General features: G+C 38.1%; 1 protein-coding gene across 4 annotated transcripts in view; it reads left to right on the top strand.

The window, feature by feature from the left end:
* EPS15 (epidermal growth factor receptor pathway substrate 15) overlaps positions 1-20927 on the top strand; it is a 140589-nt gene that overhangs the window by 14303 nt on the left and 105359 nt on the right. The window lies entirely within an intron of this gene.

The raw sequence follows: 20927 nt of genomic DNA on the forward strand, positions 1-20927 counted from the left end.
GATTGTGAAGATTAGATGAGATAATACAGGTAAAGTGCTGAGAATAGTGCTTGGCCCATAAGTAAGTCCTTAATAAATAAAAATATCTGCTTTTACAATTATTGGTCAAGAAGACCCAGCCGTGGCCCATTTTTCATGAATTTCTTTACATTTTTCTTGCTGTGCCTGAGTTTTTCTTCCTCTTCTTTGCTTTGCTCATTTGACAGATACTGTGTACCTCCTCTGTGTGAAGCACTGGTGTTTGTACTGTGACATACATAGTAAGCCACATGGCTTACTTATAGTCGTTGGCCCCATGGGTTAATATTTCTGGTGAAGGAGACCAACAGAAACAAATAGATAATAAATATGTCCAATTGTGATAAGAGCTAGGAAAAACAAAGAGTGAGGTAAGAGAAGAGGGTGCCATCAGGAGCTAGTTTAGATAGGGAGGTTAGAAAGGCCCCTCTGAGGAAGTTATATTTGATCAGAGATCTGAATGAAATAAGTGAGCCATTGAGTATCTTTTTTTTTTTTTTTAAGATTTTATTTATTTGAGAGAGAGAGGAAGCAAGAAAGAGTGAGCACTAGCGGTGGGGAGGGGTAGAGGGAGAGGGAGAGCAGACTCCCTGCTGAGCAGGGAGCCCCATGTGGGGCTCGATCCCAGGACCCTGAGATCATGACCAGAGCCGAAAGCAGCTGCTTAGCGGACTGAGCCACTCAGGTGCCCTACCATATGTGTATGTATGGACATGTTCCAGGTAGATGAAATAGCAAGTGCAGGGTTCTTGAGATAGGAGTGCTCTTTACAGTTGCTTGACTGGTTCCTTTAAGATTTAATTTAGGTGTCACTTGTAACTGACTTCCTCAGCTTTTTCTATTAGTTATACAATAATTCAGACGTGACTTTTATTGACTTTTCTTCTTTGGCTTCCCTTAGGTATCTCTGATTCCATAGCAACTGTGTTTGCTCCCTCTTGTTGCATTTATCACAATGGATTGTTACTGTCTGTTTTTAGTATTCCCAGTATCTAGGCATATAGATGTACAACAAATGTCTAAATGCATGAATTTTCAACTTTGTATTTCCCCAGTATGTTTCTCTCTGTACTTTGTTTTTGCCTGGTAATAACGATAGTAAGTACAGTTTATTTGAATACTTTATTTGTCTGGCAGTCAGCTTAGTGCATTAAATACATTTTTGTATTTAGCCATTGTGTTATAATTTCTTTCTCTTTCTCCTTTTTTTCTCTTAAGGCTAAATGACAGGAGGACAAACAGAGTTCCTATTTGTTCATCTATCAGAAGTGCCTAGTACAATGACTCATAATAGATGAACAGTTGTTTAAATGGGAAATGACCGATATTAGTATGTTAATGCATTGAGTTTTCTACTGAATCACATAGACTATATAGTATAAAGCGTATTTGTATAGTAGTCCATGGACCCTAAATTAGGAATTTTAAGCAAAATAGATCATTTTGGATATCTCTAACCTTCCTAGCTGCTTTCCCTCAGCAATACCTTATCGAGTCAACTGTTCGTGTAAGTGCTCCAGCCGGAGTTATTGTATTTCCTCAACTAGAAATTGAAATGAATGGTCCAATAATTATACAGAACACTTGAAATTGAGACTGGATGAATATTATCTCAGTACCCATGCGCCAAAATTATCCCCTCCTCCAATTCCAGTAGAAATTCTTATTCCTAGTACTTTCCAGATAGAGGTTAAGCAATTACAGTTTCTGGTGTAGGTAATTCTCTGCAGAGGCTGCATGAGTGATCAGTAGACAACCCCCAGAGCAACACTTGCATTTTAAGAGAGGAGTGTGCTAAGTAGGCCAAATGACAAATTGGTGGAATATGTGTGGCTGACAGTAGCACCCTGCTAGTATTTTACTAAACTATGGATTGAAAAGCAACAGATCTTTTCACATTATAGTATAGGTAAGTTGACAATATTTTTCCAGTCAAAGGTTCAGTCATTTGGCTGAAAAAGGATGCGTTCTATTTCCTGGCTTAGGGATTTATTCCCAGGAAAAGACAGTGAAACACTTGCAAGGACGGTTCATATGAAAATGAATCAATGTAATATACCACATTAATAGAACGAAGGGGAAAAAACCCCACATGATCATCTCAATTAATGCAGGAAAAGCATTTGACAAAATTCAACACCCTTTCATGATGAAAATACTCGATAAACTAGCAATGGAAGGGAACTTCCTCAACATGATAAAAGCCATATATAAAACCCCACAGCTAGCATCATACTAAGTGTTGAAAGACTGAAGAAAGCTTTTTTCTTACTATGAGGAGCAAGATGAACATGCCTGCTTTTACCATATCTATTCAACATAGTAATGGAAATTCTAGGTAGCGCAATTGGGCAAGGAAAAAAAAAAAGAAATAAAAAGCATACAAATTGGAAAAAATAAAATCATCTCTGTCAATGACATGATTTTTAAAAAAATTTATTGTGGTAAATAACACATAACATGAGATATACCTCCTTAACAAAATTTTAAATGAATAGTACAGTATTGTTAACTGTGTAAGCACAATGTTGTACAGCAGCTCTCTGGAACCTTTTCATGTTATATTACTGAAACTATTCACACTGAATAGCAACTCCCCATTTTCCTCTTCCCCCAGTCCCTGACAACTTCCATTCTACTTCTTACTTCTATGGGTTTCACTGCTTTAGATACCTTATATAAGTGGAGTCATGCGGTATTTGTCCTTCTGTGACTGAATTAATTTCCCTTAGAATGTCTTCATGTTTCATTCATGTTGTAGCATATACAGGATTTCCTTCTTTTTTTTTTTTTTAAGATTTTTTTTTTTTTATTTGACAGGGAGAGACACAGCGAGAGAGGGAACACAAGCAGGGGGAGTGGGAGAGGGAGAAGCAGGCTTCCTGCGGAGCAGGGAGCCCGATGCGGGGCTTGATCCCGGGACCCTGGGATCATGACCTGAGCCGAAGGCAGACGCTTAACGACTGAGCCACCCAGGCGCCCAGGATTTCCTTCTTTTTTATGACTGAACAATATTCCATTATATGTATGTACTGCATTTTCTTTCTTTTTATTAAGTTTTTTATTTTAATTTCAGTTTTGTTAACATACAGTGTCATATTAGTTTCAGGTGTACAATATAGTGATTCAGCAATTCTGTACTTTCTCAGTGCTCATCATAATTGTACTCTTAATCCTTTTCACCTATTTTACCCATCCCCCACCCACCTCTCCTCTGGTAACCATCAGTTTGTTTTCTATAGTTAAGAGCCTGTTTCTTGGGACGCCTGGGTGGCTCAGTCGGTTAAGCGGCGGCTACCTTCGGCTCAGGTCATGATCCCAGGGTCCTGGGATTGAGTCCAGCATCGGGCTCCTTGCTCAGTGGGGAACCAGCCTCTCCCTCTGCCTGTCACTCCCCCTGCTTGCCACTCCCCCTGCTTGTGCTCTCTCTCTCTGACAAATAAATAAAATCTTTAAAAAAAAAGTGTTTCTTGGTTTGTCTCTGTCTCTTTTTTTTCTTTGCTTGTTTGTTTTGTTCCTTAAGTTCCACATATGAATGAAATCCTGTGTGTACCACATTTTCTTAGTCCATTTGTTGATACACAGGTTCTCTCTACTTCTTGGCCATTTTGAATAATGCTGCAGTGAACATGGGAGTGCATGTCTCTTTGAGAACCTATTTCAGTTCTTTTGGATAAGCACTGAAGAAGTGGGATTGATGGATCATATGGTAGTTCTATTTTTAATTTTTTGAGGACCCTTCCTACTGTTTGACATGCTTTTTTATATGTAGAAAACTCTAAAGATTCCATAAAAACAATGGTAGAGCTAATAAACAAATCTGGCAAATTGCAGGATACAGAATCAACACACACAAAAAAGATTGCATTTTTATGCAATTTTTACTAGCAGTGAACAGTTTGCAAAGGAAATTAAGAAAGTTGGGGTGCCTTGGTGGCTCAGCTGGTTAAGCATCTGCCTCCGGCTCAGGTCATGATCCCGGGGTACTGGGATCAAGCCCCGAGTCGGGCTCCCTCTCCTCCCTGCTCCTGTTCTCTCTCGCTATTTCTGTCTCTCTCTCTCTCCAATAAATAAATAAAATCTGTTTTTATCTTATTTATTTATTGGAGAGAGGGAGAGACAGAGATAGCTCAAGAGAGAACGAACGAGGAGAGAGAGAAGCAGGCTCCCCACGAAACGGAGCCGGATGGGGGGCTCAGTCCCTGCCCCAAAATCAAATCTTTGAAAAAAAAAAAAAAGGCAATTTTGGGGGTGCCTGGGTGGCTCCGTCAGTTGAGAGGTCAATTCTTGGTTTCGTCTCAGGTCATGATCTAATGGGTCCTGAGGTTGAGCCCTGAGTTGGGCTCTGAGCTCAGTGGGGAGGCTGCTTGAGATTCTTTTCCTCTCCCTCTGCGCCTCCTCCCACTCACATGTGTGCCCATGTGTGCTCTCTTTCTCTCTCTCTCTCAAATAAATAAATCTTTAAGGAAAAAAAAAGAAAGCAGTTTCATTTGTAGTAGCATCAAAAAGAGTAAATACTTTGAAATAAATTTAACCAAGGGGGCAGAAGACTTGTACAGTGAAAACTAGAAGACATTGCTTTGACTTAATTGATTATGATACTAGAGAAATAAGAGTGGATAAATGTATAAATGTATATAATTTGGGGTTAATAAAAAAGTTCTTTTAAATTATCTCTATTTTCATACTAAGTTGTGTTAAATAGGTGGCCCTTACAACTAAAGGTGTCTTAGAATTAGAACATGTGGTAATACCTCTCTGAGTGTTATGGAGGTTCAAATGATACAATGCATATGAAAGATGCTAGTAAGATAATGATGAAAATAACAACATTGATGATAAAGACTAGTAAGATAATGGTGAAAGTAACAGCATTGATGGTAGAAGCAAAGGAATGATTAAGAGCAAAAAGTCTTACAATCAGACTTCTTGGATTTGAATACTGGTTCCAACATTTAAATAGGTATATGACTCTCAGTTACTCAGTTTATTAATGTGTCATTTTCCTCATCTGTAATGGATATAATAGTAGATGCTTTGTCAGGTTAAATAGGCTTAATGTGTAAAGTGCTTAAGACTAGTACTTGGTGTATAAGAAATACTCAATAAGGATTTAATATATGTTACTTATTATGAAGGTGTAATATACTGTGTATGTGTATGTATGATTTTAAAATGTGTATTTAAATTCTCACTTTATGACTTAACTTACCTTTTTATTTTTTATTTATGTGTTTATTTAAGTAGGCTCCACACCCAATGTGGGGCTGGCACTCATGGCCCTGAGATCAAGAGTCACATGCTCTTCTTACTGAGCCAGCCAGCCAGAAGCCCCTTAACTTGCCTTTTTAAAAAGCAGCATTTCATTGCTGGGTCTCTGGTACCCCATTCTTTTGAGTCTCTGGTTCCCCATTAATTGTGAATTTTTTTTTGTTTTATTTGTGCAAATCTACTGAATGAGCTACTCTTCATATGTCTCTATTAAATTTCAGCATGTTTGTTTGCCTTTGATAACTATGGGCCAACTTTTACTAATCAAATCTGTTAGTTCTGAGCTATTAATCATCCCACCCAACTGAGTGTCAGTGGTAGACTGTGAGGGTTTACCCTCTCTCCCTTTTGTAAGTCACCATAATGAAACTTCTTTTTACCAAATTCTTTGCTATTTTAGAAATGAACAAACAACTAATAAACATGCAAACATGCATGTTTTCTTAGTTCACTTTAAGAAGTTTAAGAAATGGTGTTTATTTCAAATTATACTCGAGACAAACAAAGTAAGGTTGTGTGGATATTTTTTTAAATATTAGGTCTCTAGTATGAAAAGAATTGAAATAGCAGAGATTTCTGTTGCTTTATTCTTTGAGCTGTATTTTTCTGAAAGCCAGTCAAGAAGTGTATAAAATTCACTTTATAGCCAGTTTTATTGCTATATCAGAACCTTTTTATGCAAATGATAGGAAACGCCAGTTCTTAAGTGGAAAGGGAATATGTTTATATAGTTGATAGGTCTGGGAGTAGAGCTGGCTTCAGATGTGTTAGGGTCTCAATGATATTACTTCTCAGTTTTTTCTTCATATCTTGGTTCCAGTCTCAGGCAGGCTTTCCGTTGTAGCACTAAGATGATTGTAAAGCTTCAGGCTTATATACTTTATAACTACTAGTACCATGGAAAAGAGAATCTCTTTTCTGAGAGCTCCCACAAAAGAACTGAGATTTTTCTGATTGGTCCACCCAAAGTTCACATTTCTCCCTGAAATAGTTGCTGTGGAGAATGGGTTGAAGAGTAGGTTTGCCAGAAAGAATTGAGGTTACCAGTTGTTAAGGGTTGAATTGTGTCTCTCTCCCACTCAAATTCATATGTTGAAGTCCTAAAATGTGACTTTGCTTGGAAATAATCATTATAGATGTAATTAGTTGAGATGAGGTCATACTGGAATAGGGTGGGGCACTAATCCAGTACAACTGATGTCTTCATCAGAAGCAGAAATTTGGACACAGACATATAAGGAGAATGCCATGTGAAGATTGGAGTTATGTTGCCACAAGCTAAGAAACTACCAGAAGTAGGAGAGAGGCCAGGAACAGATCCTTCCCTGGTGCCTTCAGAAGGACCTTGGCCCTGCCAACACCTTGATTTTGGACTTCTGGCCTCGAGATTGTCAGTAAATTTCTGTTATTCTAAGCCACTTAGTTTGTGGTACTTTTTTATGGCAGCTCTAGCAAACTAATGTAGTGATCATGAATTTATAGTAATACCAGTCTGTCCTGTTGAGTGACTTTCTCAGTTGCAGCCTCAAAGAAAAGAGGGTAGTTGGGTTCATCCAGGTTTGGGATTTTGCTGTATTGGTGTGACCAAAAGACAAGAGGAGTAAGAGAATTCAGGTTATTGACAAGAATATTATTGAAATGGTACATCATTGTATCTAAACTGGATAAGAAGGAAAGTATAGTAAAAGAGGGTCTGGTGGTTCAAAGTCAAAATGAAAGGGTCAAAATAAGAGGTCTTATGGAGGCAGAGGATGATAACTTGAAAGAAGACATTATGTCTGGAGAACAAGATGCTCGAAGTATAATTTAGGAGGAAGAGCGGGTGCAGGTAAAGGTAGAAGAGCCAGGAAGGATGTTACCATAGGAGTAAGAGAGTTACTGAGCCATACCATATGTATAACTCCATGTTTTGCAGTGACCACTGGAGTTAAGCGGTCTAGGAAGTAAGAAGCCAGGTTGTTGGATGGGTTGTTTAAGTCTATGGTGAAGTAATCCATTGATGATGAGATTCAGAGTAGAGAGGAAGACAGTGAGTCAGTTGCCGAAACCAAAAGATGCCAATGTTAAGGAAGACGAGAGAGTAATTTTGTTGAAAGGTAAGAACCTCAAAAGAGTAGAGCTTTGTTTGTTTGTTTGTTTGTTTTAAATAGGCTCCACGCCCAGCATGGAGCCCACTGTGGGGTTTGAACTCATAACCCTGAGGTCAAGACCTGAGCTGAGATCATGAGTTGGATGGACGCTTAACCGACTGAGCCACCCAGGTGCCCCCCCTTTTTAAATTCAAGTTAGATGACATATAGTATAGTATTGGTTCCAGGAGTAGAATTTAGAAATTCATCACTTAGATATAACACCCAGTATTCATCCCAACAAGTACCCTCCTTAATGCCCATCACCCATTGTTTTGTTTTTAAAACAAAAAGTTGAGTAATGTAACTACAAGCTGCAGAGGTAGTCAAAGAGGAGTTTATTCCCATTTCTGGACCCTGAGATAGGCTGGATGTTAAAACTGTACTATTTGAGAGTGCTATAAGGGAAGTAAGAGATTGAGTTTCATTTAAAGTAGGGAGTTGAAGGTAACATTCTGAGAAAAGACGTATCTGACTTTGTCTTCAGGAGAGGACCAGGTGTTTTTTCATGTTGGGAGGTGGAGGGAAGGTTCTCAGAAGAGGTTGAGGAAAAAATGACTTGCTTACCTTTTCCTTTCTCTCTGTACTAGACAATAAACTCCTTGAGAGCAGGGACTATGTATCACTGTGCCTAGCTCAGTCTTTGGGAAGTAGTAGGTTGTCAAAAAATGTTGAATGAATGAATTTATATTCCCAGCAATATTTGAGAATTTACTGTAAGAAGGAATTTCATTAATAATCATTCATTCAACTACTATTTATTGAGGGTTTCCATATGTAGATACTGTGCTAGGTATTGGGGATATGATGGTGAACAAGATAAGTATGGGCTTCTGCTCTCATGGAGCTCATCTTATAGTGAGGGCCACAAAAAAAAAACAACAAAAAACCCCACACAGACAAAATTAAAACAAGTTGTATTAAGGTCTCTGAAGGAAACAAGCAAGGCTGAGGTAGAAAATAAAAGAGAAGAGGACCTACTTTATGATGATCCAAAAAAGTCTTGGAGTGGGTAACATAGCTTAAGCTAAGTCCTAAAGAAAATGAAGATACCAGCTGTGCTTTTCAGGAAGAGAGAATGACACCTGCAAAGGCTGTGAATTGGGACAGAATTTGCTCTTTTAGAAGAACTGAAATATCAGAGTGAAGTTAGTGGCCCTAAGTGAGGCTGGAGAGGTGAGCAGAAGCTGGATCATGCAGGGATTCTAAGCCATGGCAGAGTTTGGATTTTATTTTTTGTCAAATGAGAAGGCATTGAGGTTTTTAAACAGGTGAATATTATTGTCCTGATTTATATTTGTATATGACCACTCTACAGTCCATATGGAGAAGTAAGAATAAGGGCAGAGAGGGTAGATAAAAGTTTATTACAAAAGTAAAGACAAGATACGGACTGAGATATGGAGAGAGGTGGATAAGTTCAATGTATGTTTTGGAATTAGAGTTAATAGGACTTGCTGATGGATTGAAAAGAGTGAGAGGTAGGCAGACTCAGGTATTTGGCTTGTGCACCTTAGGTGGTTGGTGGTGGGGGAGGAATGGGTTTTTAGAGAAAAAAAATCGTATGTCTGTCAGATGTTTGGGAGATAGCCAAGTGGAAATGTAGATGATTAATATAAAAGTTTGGAGTTCAGAGAAGGGGTCTGAAGTAAAGATAACAGTTTGATAGTCATCAGCATAAGTGTGGTATTGAATAATAGGAATTGATGTGATCATCTGGGTTAGTGTAGAGAAAGGACCTGAGAGGTGAGGTTGTTACTGTCCTCTGTAAAAGGTGAAGTGCTATACAAATGCAGGAGATAGTTTTGTTTCATTTCTTCCTTATTTGAATTTTTATAAATTCATATATTAGTCATACTTAAAGATAATGCTTCTCCCAGTGATTTTATTTTGGGCTGTCTAGACTGGCATGTATAGGGCTTGCTATCTTCTGATGAGAGACCAAGCTACTCTTTGTGTTCATTCTTTGTCACTCTGCCACTTAGATTTTTTTTTTTTTTTTTAAAGATTTTTATTTATTTATTTGAGAGAGAGAGAATGAGAGAGAGCACATGAGAGGGGTTAGGGTCAGAGAGAGAAGCAGACTCCCCGCCGAGCAGGGAGCCCGATGCGGGACTCGATCCAGGGACTCCAGGATCATGACCTGAGCCGAAGGCAGTCGCTTAACCAACTGAGCCACCCAGGCGCCCGACTGCCACTTAGATTTTTGATCAGGTTGAACTGGATTTAACAAAAGCTGGTTCATTATTGGCCTGAGTTGCTAATATGGTCTGTTTATGCCCATTGTTTTTCAGTGGGATACAGCTATGTCATCTCTTGAAATCCTTTTGTCTACTTAAAGTACCTTTACCTTTCATTTCTGATCCTCTCCAAAGCAAATATATTCTTAGATCTAGATTTTGAAAGCTTTCTTTACAATACTGTTCTTGGAGTATTCCTAGGTTTTTGCCTGCTATGTTACCAATTTGTAATGGTTTGTTATGGAACAAACATGAGATGTTAGCATGTTTGCAGAATAGAACATTGCAACTTTAAGTAGAGGATAAGCTGTTTTGGGAGCAGGAGCCCTGTATGATTTTTATAACCCCAGATACCTAAACCTATTGCTCTGTCCCTAGAAGGCATCTAGTACATGTTTATTAAATTATTAAATGAGTTGTGACTCAGAGCTGAGGGTTAATACTGTGCATTCTTTTTTTTTTTTTTTTTAAAGATTTTATTTATTTATTTGACAGAGAGAGAGAGAATACAAGCAGGCGGAGCAGCAGGCAGAGGGAGAGGGAGAAGCATGTTCCCCACGGAGCGGGGAGCCTGATGTGGGGCTCGATCCCAGGACCTTGGGATCATGACCTGAGCTGAAGGCAGACGCTTAACCAACTGAGCCACCCAGGCGCCCCAGTACTGTGCATTCTTTAAGTGAACTGCCCAGATGGCTGCTTATGTTTCCTTGTGCTCCTTCTCGTCAGCTTTTCCTCTACTCAGCTTCAGGGCTTTTTTCCTTTCTAAAGTTCCTTATTACTGACATTCTTTTGACTCTTCAGACATCTTCAGATTGCTGTTTCTTTTGTCAGTTTGGATTGCTCCTTTTTATTTTTTCATTCTTCTGTTTACTATTCGTTTTTATCATGTTTTCCTTTGTATTTTGAAATACACAAGTCTGTTTTAGACATCACAAGACTGTCAGAAGATTTTAGTCTACTTTGCAATCCATTCACATTGAGGAAACATATGTGTCTAAATGCATAGGCTTTTCTGGTTGTATTCATTTGTAACTTTAGTCTTTGGAGCTGCTGTTCCATTATTAAAGGAGTTGGTGGTTGTGGTTGTGATGGAGTAGTTGAAAGTATGTCAGGGCTAGTTCCCCTTCTGGTTCCTCGGTTCTCTTGAAAATGGAGTATTAGAAGGATGTATTCTAAGTAGCTGAATTTTTGTGTGTTAATATGTCAGAAATACTTACATGGAAAATTGTGTGCATAATGACACTTGTTTTTTTATAACTTTTTTTTTATGTCTACTAGTACTGAATTGTTACTCATTTTCTTAAATTTTTAGAGAGAGCAAGACAAAAAAGATTTAGGGTGGTTTATTTGGAAAAATAGTCTATTCCATTGTCTCCTTTTCATTACCTAGACTTCTGTATCTGCTTGCCTTTATACACAGTGTTCTTCCTGTCTGGATTGCTACCTCTCTACTTCGTAATGGTCTCCAATACCACCTTTTCATGGGAAGTTGCAAAAAGTACTATAGAGAGGTGGCATATACCTTTTACCCAGTTGTCCCTAATTGTAATACCTCATGTAACTGTAGTACAATAGCAAAACCAGGAAATTGACATTGGCACAATTCACAGGCCTTATTCAAATGTCATCGGTTTTATAGGTATTTGTGTGTGTGTGTATGTATGTAGTTTTATGCATGTGTAGTTTTATCAGGATTCATGTAAGTAACAACAATTAAGATAAATGTTCCATCACAAAGATTTTTCATGTTACTCCTTTATATTCGTACCCACTCCCCTCTTCATTTTGTTAATTTATACACTGGTTATTCTTTCTCATATATTATTCACTGGTTATTCTTTATCGTATGACCTTGTGATTAACAGAAAAAAGATAAGCGTCATGTTTTAGAAGTTAATCTCTTTATTTTTACCCTTTTCCCCCACATTGTACTGTAACCATTTACAATAAGCCTAACTCTAAAGTTTCAGTTCCTTTTGTGCTTTATAGAATCATGGTCTCTTGAAGTCCTATGATGTAGCATCTACCCCCCACAAAGCCCCCAAAAATGAAACTAAAAATTCCATATGAAGCAATTCTTGACATTTATTTACTAACCTATGAATTTCCCTAATAACCAGGACCTCCTCCTCTTTTTTTTAATTACCTGGTATTCTTTGGTATTAGATTACCTCTATGTTTTGCTGGATTATATTGCAATAAGAAGTAACCCAAAACATCAGTAGCTTACAATAACAAAAGTTTAATTATTGCTCACCTTATAGGTTCCCTAGTAATTAGCTATGGTTCTACTCCACGATTCTTTTTCATTCTAGGATCCACACTGAAAGAGCACCCCCTGTTTGTGACATACTGTTCTCTTGGTAGAGAGAAAAGAGCAAGAGTTGATGGAAAATACAATAGCTCTTAAAACTTCTACTTGGAACTGGAAGTTTCTCTTATTTCACTGGCCAGAGTAAGTCACATGGCCAAGCGAACTGTAGAGTTGTACTTGCCAGAGAGAGGCACTACAAGTCACATGGCAACAGGCAGAGATGTTAATACTTTGATAAGAGGAGAATAAATGATTGAGAATTATAATGCAGCCTGCCTTAGGATGGAATAGTATGCAAGACTTTTGTAATAACTTTTTTCTTACTGAAGTTTATTATACTTTAAATGATTTTTTCTTAATAAAAATAACAGCTCTTTTTTTTTCTTTGTCACATTATTTAGGATATTGGTTCAAGCCAAAATCACAGTGACTTAAACAAGAGAGAGTTTATCTCCCTTAAGCAACTGTCCAGGTAGGGTAAGTGGTATAGGGCTGATATGGCATCTTCATGATAGCATCCAGGACCTAGGCCCTTTTTCTCTTGTCATTCTTTTATTCTCAACCATGTTTTCCATCTCTCAATCTGGACAGCTGCTCCATATTCTGCTACCATATCTGCATTCTGGCAAGCTAGAAGAAGGGCTAGGAGGTAGAAAGCATTTTTCTTCCCTATAGGTGCATGAACCTGGAGTTGGACACATTATTTCCTTTCTTATTCCATTGAGGAGAACTGGGATTGTAAGAGAGGTTGGGAAATGTAGCTTTAGCTAGGTGTCCACATGTCCAGGTAAAGCTTAGGGGTACTGTTCCGAAAGAAGAGAAGAAAGGATATTAGGAAACAGGTAGCCATGTCTTTATTTCAATTAATTTAACTCATATAAGACCTATGAGAAATAGATATTACTAGCACTTTATAGATGAGGAGACAGGCTTTTTATTTTATTTTTTATTTGTTAGAGAGAGAGAGCACAAGCAGGGGGAGGGGCAGAGGGACAAGCAGACTCCCTGCCGAGCGGGGAGCTTCATGGGGCCCAATGTGGGGCTTGATTCCAGGACCCTGAGATCATGACCTGACCCTAAGTCAGGCGTTTAACCTACTGAGCCACTCAGGCTCCCCAAGGAGACAGGCTTTTTAAAGAGGTCAAATAAGTTGTTCAAGATCATCTAAGAAGAAGTGGAATGGACTTTGAATCTAGGTCTATCTCAAAACTTGAGTATTTTTTTTTCAAAACTATATTTGCTTTCTAATATCTATTATTTATAAGCACTTGACATTTTTTTCAGAGTAGTAATAAATAGCTACTGACTCTTTAGAAGGAATTCTTAGTTTATGAATATTTTACTTTGTGGCAGCTAATAAGAATTTATTATATAGCTAATCAATAAATAATTGCTTTTAAATAATAAAAGGTCAGATTTTTATTTTGACAACTTTAGTTTAAAAGTTTTCCTTTAAAAATTAATTTAGATGCTAGGGGTGCCTGGGTGGCTCATATGGTTAAGCGTCTGCCTTCGGCTCAGGTCATGATCCCAGGGTCCTGGGATCGAGCCCTGCATCGGGATCCCTGCTCAGCAGGGGGCCTGCTTCTCTCCCCCTCTCTCTGCTTCTCCCCCTGCTCATATTCTCTCTCTCTCTGTCTCGAATGAATAAATAAAAAAACCTTAAAAAATTAATTTAGATGCTAAAAATTCATAGGCAATTTTGACTACTGATTTCAAATTTAGGGATTTTTGTATTTTTCCTCAAATTGAAAATACCTTTATTGTTTTATTTTAATTATAAAAATAGGAAATGCTTAGGGCGCCTGGGTGGCTCAGATGGTTAAGCGTCTGCCTTCGGCTCAGGTCATGATCTCCAGGTCCTTTGGGGAGTCTGCTTCTCCTTTTCCCTCTGCTGCTCCTCCTGCTTGTGCTCTGTCTCTGTCTCTCTCAAATGAATAAATAAAACCTTAAAAAAAAATAGGAAATACTTCTTATAAAAAATTTTCAGAGAATATAGAGTAGTATAACGAAGAATGTAAAAATAATTTATAATCCCATTATTCAGAACTAATCACTATTACCATTTTACTATGCCTTTCAAATTTTTTTCTCTCTGCATTCATTGTGTGTGTTGTGTATCTGTGATTTCTTTTTGATCTAAAATGATCAATTTTCAGGAAAAAAACTTTTTTACTGAGACAAGCTGAAAACACTTTGGTTTTTTTTGCTTGATGAGTGAATTGGCAATTTGGATGGCTTTTTCCATTCTCACTTAGCTGTATCGTATTAGTATACTAATCAGCACAGGGTGTACTTTAGAACACTTTAGTGAGCTAATGCCTTCTCAGATGTGTTTATGTAGTAACCAATGAGTCTGTATTGTGATGATTAATAAAGTACAGTTTGGAGCTCAGAATTTTTTCCTGTGTATGAGATTCCCACCCTCCCACCCCCGGGGGTCCTAAAAATTCAACGGAATTATTTTTTTTTTCTTCAGATTTTTTTTTTTTATTATGTTAATCACCATACTCAACTGAATTATCTTTAAAAATTAAGTCTTCATTATTGATGGTATGTATTTTATTTGCTTTCTCTAGCAAAGTATCTTCAACCTTATCTGTAAGTAGGATGAGTATGTAATTTTTCACTCAACCTGGACATTTTTGAGAATGAAAAGGATACCTACAAATATTTAAAATTCTGGAAGTTTTTAAAAAAATTTTTTATTGTTATGTTAATCACCATACATTACATCATTTGTTTTTGATGTAGTGTTCCATGATTCATTGTTTGTGTATAACACCCAGTGCTCCATGCAGAATGTGCCCTCCTTAATACCCATCACCAGGCTAACCCATCCTCCCACCCCCCTCCCTTCTAGAACCCTCAGTTTGTTTTTCAGAGTCCATCGTCTCTCATGGTTCGTCTCCCCCTCCTGATTTTCCCCCCTTCATTCTTCCCCTCCTGCTATCTTCTAATTCTTCTTTTTTTTTTTTTAACATATATTGTATTATTTGTTTCAGAGGTACAGATCTGTGATTCAGCAGTCTTGCACAATTCACAGCACTCACCATAGCACATACCCTCCCCAATGTCTATCACCCAGCCGCCCCATCCCTCCCACCCCCCACCATTCCAGCAACCCTCAGTTTGTTTCCTGAGATTAAGAATTCCTCATATCAGTGAGGTCATATGATACATGTCTTTCTCTGATTGACTTATTTCACTCAGCATAACACCCTCCAGTTCCATCCACGTCGTTGCAAATGGCAAGATCTCATTCCTTTTGATGGCTGCATAATATTCCATTGTATATATACACCACATCTTCTTTATCCATTCATCTGTTGATGGGCATCTTGGCTCTTTCCACAGTTTGGCTATTGTGGACATTGCTGCTATAAACATCGGGGTGCACGTACCCCTTCAGATTCCTACATTTGTATCTTTGGGGTAAATACCCAGTAGTGCAATTGCTGGATCATATGGTAGCTCTATTTTCAACGTTTTGAGGAACCTCCACGCTGTTTTCCAGAGTGGCTGCACCAGCTTGCATTCCCACCAGCAATGTAGGAGGGTTCCCCTTTCTCCGCATCCCCGACAGACATCTGTCATTTCCTGACTTGTTAATTTTAGCCATTCTGACTGGTGTGAGGTGGTATCTCATTGAGGTTTTGATTTGGATTTCCCTGATGCCGAGCGATGTTGAGCACTTTTTCATGTGTCTGTTGGCCATTTGGATGTCTTCTTTGGAAAAATGTCTGTTCATGTTTTCTGCCCATTTCTTGATTGGATCATTTGTTGTTTAGGTGTTAAGAAGTTCTTTATAGATTTTGGATACTAGCCCTTTATCTGATATGTCATTTGCAAATATCTTCTTCCATTCTGTCGGTTGTCTTTTGGTTTTGTTGACTGTTTCCTTTGCTGTGCAAAAGCTTTTTATCTTGATGAAGTCCCAATAGTTCATTTTTGCCCTTGCTTCCCTTGCCTTTGGCGATGTTTCTAGGAAGAAGTTGCTGCGGCTGAGGTCGAAGAGGTTGCTGCCTGTGTTCTCCTTTAGGATTTTGATGGACTCCTGTCTCACATTTAGGTCTTTCAACCATTTTGAGTCTATTTTTGTGTGTGGTGTAAGGAAATGGTCCAGTTTCATTCTTCTGCATGTGGCTGTCCAATTTTCCCAACACCATTTGTTGAAGAGACTGTCTTTTTTCCATTGGACATTCTTTCCTGCTTTGTCGAAGATGAGTTGACCATAGAGTTGAGGGTCCATTTCTGGGCTCTCTATTCTGTTCCATTGATCTATGTGTCTGTTTTTGTGCCAGTACCATACTGTCTTGATGATGACAGCTTTGTAATAGAGCTGGAAGTCCAGAATTGTGATGCCGCCAGCTTTGCTTTTCTTTTTCAACATTCCTCTGGCTATTCGGGGTCTTTTCTGGTTCCATACAGATTTTAGGATTATTTGTTCCATTTCTTTGAAAAAAGTGGATGGTATTTTGATGGGGATTGCATTGAATGTGTAGATTGCTCTAGGTAGCATTGACATCTTCACAATATTTGTTCTTCCAATCCATGAGCATGGAACGTTTTTCCATTTCTTTGTGTCTTCCTCAATTTCTTTCATGAGTATTCTATAGTTTTCTGAGTACAGATCCTTTACCTCTTTGGTTAGTTTTATTCCTAGGTATGTTACGGTTTTGGGTGCAATTGTAAATGGGATCAACTCCTTAATTTCTCTTTCTTCTGTCTTGTTGTTCGTGTATAGGAATGCCACTGGTTTCTGTGCACTGATTTTATATCCTGCCACTTTACTGAATTCTTATATGAGTTCCAGCAGTTTTGGGGTGGAGTCTTTTGGGTTTTCCACATAAAGTATCATATCATCTGCAAGAGTGAGAGTTTAACTTCTTCTTTGCCGATTTGGATGCCTTTTATTTCTTTTTGTTGTCTGATTGCTGTGGCTAGGACTTCTAATACTATGTTGAATAGCAGTGGTAATAGTGGACATCCCTGCCGCATTCCTGACCTTAGGGGGAAAGCTCTCAGTTTTTCCCCATTGAGAATGATATTTGCTGTGGGTTTTTCATAGATGGCTTTTATGATATTGAGGTATGTACCCTCTATCCCTATACTCTGAAGAGTTTTGATCAAGAAAGGATGCTGTACTTTGTCAAATGCTTTTTCTGCATCTATTGAGAGGATCATATGATTCTTGTTCTTTCTTTTATTAATGTATTGTATCACGTTGATTGATTTGCAGATGTTGAAACCAACCTTGCAGCCCAGGGATAAATCCCACTTGGTCGTGGTGGGATTTTTTTTTTAATGTACTGTTGGATCCTATTGGCTAGTATTTTGGTGAGAATTTTTGCATCCATGTTCATCAAGGATATTGGTCTGTAATTCTCCTTTTTGATGGGGTCTTTGTCTGGTTTGGGGATCAAGGTAATGGTGGCCTCGTAAAATGAGTTTGGAAGTTTTCCTTCCATTTCTATTTTTTGGAACAGTTTCAGAAGAATAGGTATTAATTCTTCTTTAAATGTTTGGTAGAATTCCCCTGGGAAGCCATCTGGCCCTGGGCTTTTGTTTATTGGGAGATTTTTGATGACTGCTTCAATTTCCTTAGTGGTTATAGGTCTGTTCAGGTTTTCTATTTCTTTCTGGTTCAGTTTTGGTAGTTGATACATCTCTAGTAATGCATCCATTTCTTCCAGGTTATCTAATTTGCTGGCATAGGGTTGCTCCTAATATGTTCTTATAATTGTTTGTATTTGGAAGTTTTTTGAAATATATTTTTTTGGCCATCAAAATGATTTCATTACATTGGTAGATCAGTGTAGTAGTTCTAGTCAAACATGATTTTCAAAAAAAATTTACTAAAACATTTGTACTACATTATAACAAAATTAAATCTTTATATTGGTTATCACAATATTAAAAAACACATACAGAATAATAATTTTTGGTATCATATTTTCTATCAGTTTCTTAGCCATACCTGTCTCTAATATTGTGTCACTAATACTTTTCTGAACAGTGTAATTATTTTTCAGTATAGTTTAACTAGTTTAAATTTTTTCATGAAAGTAGTTTTCAGAGTTACATATTGGGGTTTGTAGTTGTTAACCTATACAGTTTGTTCTCTGTAACCAGTAATATTTTTAATTGCTAATATACTCTATTTGTTGTGATGTACCTGGTTAGCTCAGGAAAAAACTTGCTAAATGGAGACTATTCTTAATTCTCATTTTTTGTTATTGAAAATTATAAATTTGTCAGCCCCAGTGTTTTTACAGGGTTTTTTTTTTTTTTTTTTGCCTCTATTAAGGTACTCTTTTTGACAAGTATTTTTATAAGATAAATCTTGTCATAAAAGTTGTCCCTATTTATGATTATTTTACATGTTCCACTAAATTTAAATGCTGCAAAATTGTAGGCTTTCTGTAATTTCATTTCATTCCAGTACCGGTGTCAAATACTTCTTCCACTACTTCACAAGGTTATAAGGAGTTAGCTGTCTAAAGTTGCTTGTGTCTGAGGATACTTTTCAGTGAGTCTTCTGCATGCTGTTGTTGAAAAGACGGTGTGATATTATATCTGTGAAGAATCAGGAAAAGAAAGATGGAATTATCACTAGTCCTCTTTCAGATTTCATGGCTTGTTCAACTGGATAAAGCACTTACACTACTAGTTGATACCTTGGCCAGAAGTTAGATGTATACAGTAGAGGTGTACTAAATTCATTGTTGTTTATTTTAAGGTATTTTAATATAGTGACTAGTAATAATAGTTCATTTAAGAAAATGCAAAATCTGGGGCGCCTGGGTGGCTCAGTCGTTTAAGCATCTGCCTTCAGCTCAGGTCATGATCCCAGGGTCCTGGGATCGAGCCCCGCATCGGGCTCCCCGCTCTGTGGGAAGCCTGCTTCTCCCTTTCCCACTCCCCCTGCTTGTGTTCCCTCTCTTGCTGTGTCTCTCTCTGTCAAATAAATAAATAAAATCTTTAAAAAAAAAAAAGAAAATGCAAAATCTGAGGCAAATGGTAAACTGAATGGTATGCTGGGACAACAGATTGTAAATTAATAATAAGACTATCCTGAGCAATCCCGGGCATGTGGAAAGCAGCATGGTATTGTGAAAGAGCATGAAACTTGGAGTGGGATAGACCTGCATTTAACTCTGGGCTTCGCCATTTAACAGCTTGGATAAGTAACCTCTTTGAGGTTAGGTGTGTTAGGGTTTTTCAGAGAAACAAGACCAACAGGATAGACACACACACACATTCAGATACACTGTGATTGATTTTAAGGAATTGGCTTATGTGATTGTGGGTGCTGGCAAGTCCTAAATCTGTACGGCAGGCCAGCAGGCTGGAGACCCAGGGAAGAGTTGATGTTGCTTCTGAATCTAAAGGCTTTCTGGAGGCAAAAGTCCTTCTTCCTCAGGCAGGGTACTTCTTTTTTCTTAAGGCCTTCAACTGATTGAATGAGGCCCACCCACATTACTCAAAGTCTACTGATAGAAATTTTAATGACAGTTAAAAAAAAAAAAAACCTTTAGAGTAACATCTAGATGGGTGTTTGACCAAACTGGGTTAGCCTAGCCAAATTGACACATACAATTAACCTTTAGGTTTCCTCATCTGCAAACTGGAATGATACTATGTGGCTCACAAGGATACTATGGCTCACACTAGGTTTCTTCATTTGCAAACTGGAATGATACTATGTGGCTCACAAGGATTATTAGCATAATGTGTTCTCAAAGTTGGCACTCAATGAATGTTGATTCCTTCCTTCCTTCCTTCCTTCCTTTTAGATTTTATTTATTTAGGGGTGCCTGGGTGGCTCAGTTGGTTAAGCAGCTGCCTTCAGCTCAGGTCATGATCCCCGGGTCCTGGGATGGAGCCCTACATTGGGCTCCTTGCTCAGCAGGAGCCTGCTTCTCCCTCTCCCTCTGCTTGCCACTCCCCCTGCTTGTTCTCTCTCTCTCTGGGTCAAATAAATAAATAAAATCTTAAAATATATATATATATTTTATTTATTTATTTGACAGAGAGTATGAGTGGGGGGGGCAGAGGGAGAGTGAGAAGCTGAATGTTGATTTCTTAATCCAGTTTTATACCCATTAAGGCTATAGGCCCAACCTTGATGCTTGAAGATTTTTTTCCTGTTTATCTTTGTATTTCTATCTAAGCCTCTCTTGCCCCCTCATCTACTTAATAAGTCCTGTCAAATCTATCTTACAAACATTTATTCAGACCATACCCTTCTTTTCTGCCATTGCCAATGTTCAGATCCTCTACTGGGCCCATTGAAATTATTTCCTAAGTAGCCTTCTACTTTCCATCCTTTTTTTTCTCTTCACAAATAATCACCTAGACCTAATACTATGTTAATAACTCTTGAATCTGTCCCTTTGTCCATTCTCATTTTCTTTCCTTTTGGCATGTCAATCCCTTCTTAAGTTGTCTTCTACAAAACTTCAAAATCTTATCTCCAATTCCTATCACCATTCAGAACTCCTTATTATTTTCAAACGTAACTGAGCTTTCTGTTGATTGCATGCTTTGTGCATGCTCTTACCTCCATATAGAATCACCCTCTCCCCTTCCCCTCCATACTTCAAATTCCTGCACTGATGTCACTTCCATGAAGCCTTCTTGGACTCCCTTCCTGGTTCCAGAACACTCTTACACATTCATGTCCAGGTGAACTTGAGCCTTCAGACATTGATACTCCTAAGCTGCCTTTCACATTAGATAGTAAACCTGTTTATTAGCTGACCAGGGAACCCTTTGAACTATGGTATGAATTGAATGGCACTCCTTGCCTACAAGTGTTTCAGGTCTGATGATATAAATGTAATCTTCTTGTATATCAGTTTATGTATTCACTTGATTATTTTATCAAAATGGTTTTTGAATTGTATTCATAGGGACCTTGGACACTTGGGTAGAAGATGAATGCTGAAG

This window comes from Halichoerus grypus, chromosome 5, assembly GCF_964656455.1.
Source record: "Halichoerus grypus chromosome 5, mHalGry1.hap1.1, whole genome shotgun sequence".
In the NCBI taxonomy this organism is placed as follows: Eukaryota; Metazoa; Chordata; class Mammalia; order Carnivora; family Phocidae; genus Halichoerus; species Halichoerus grypus.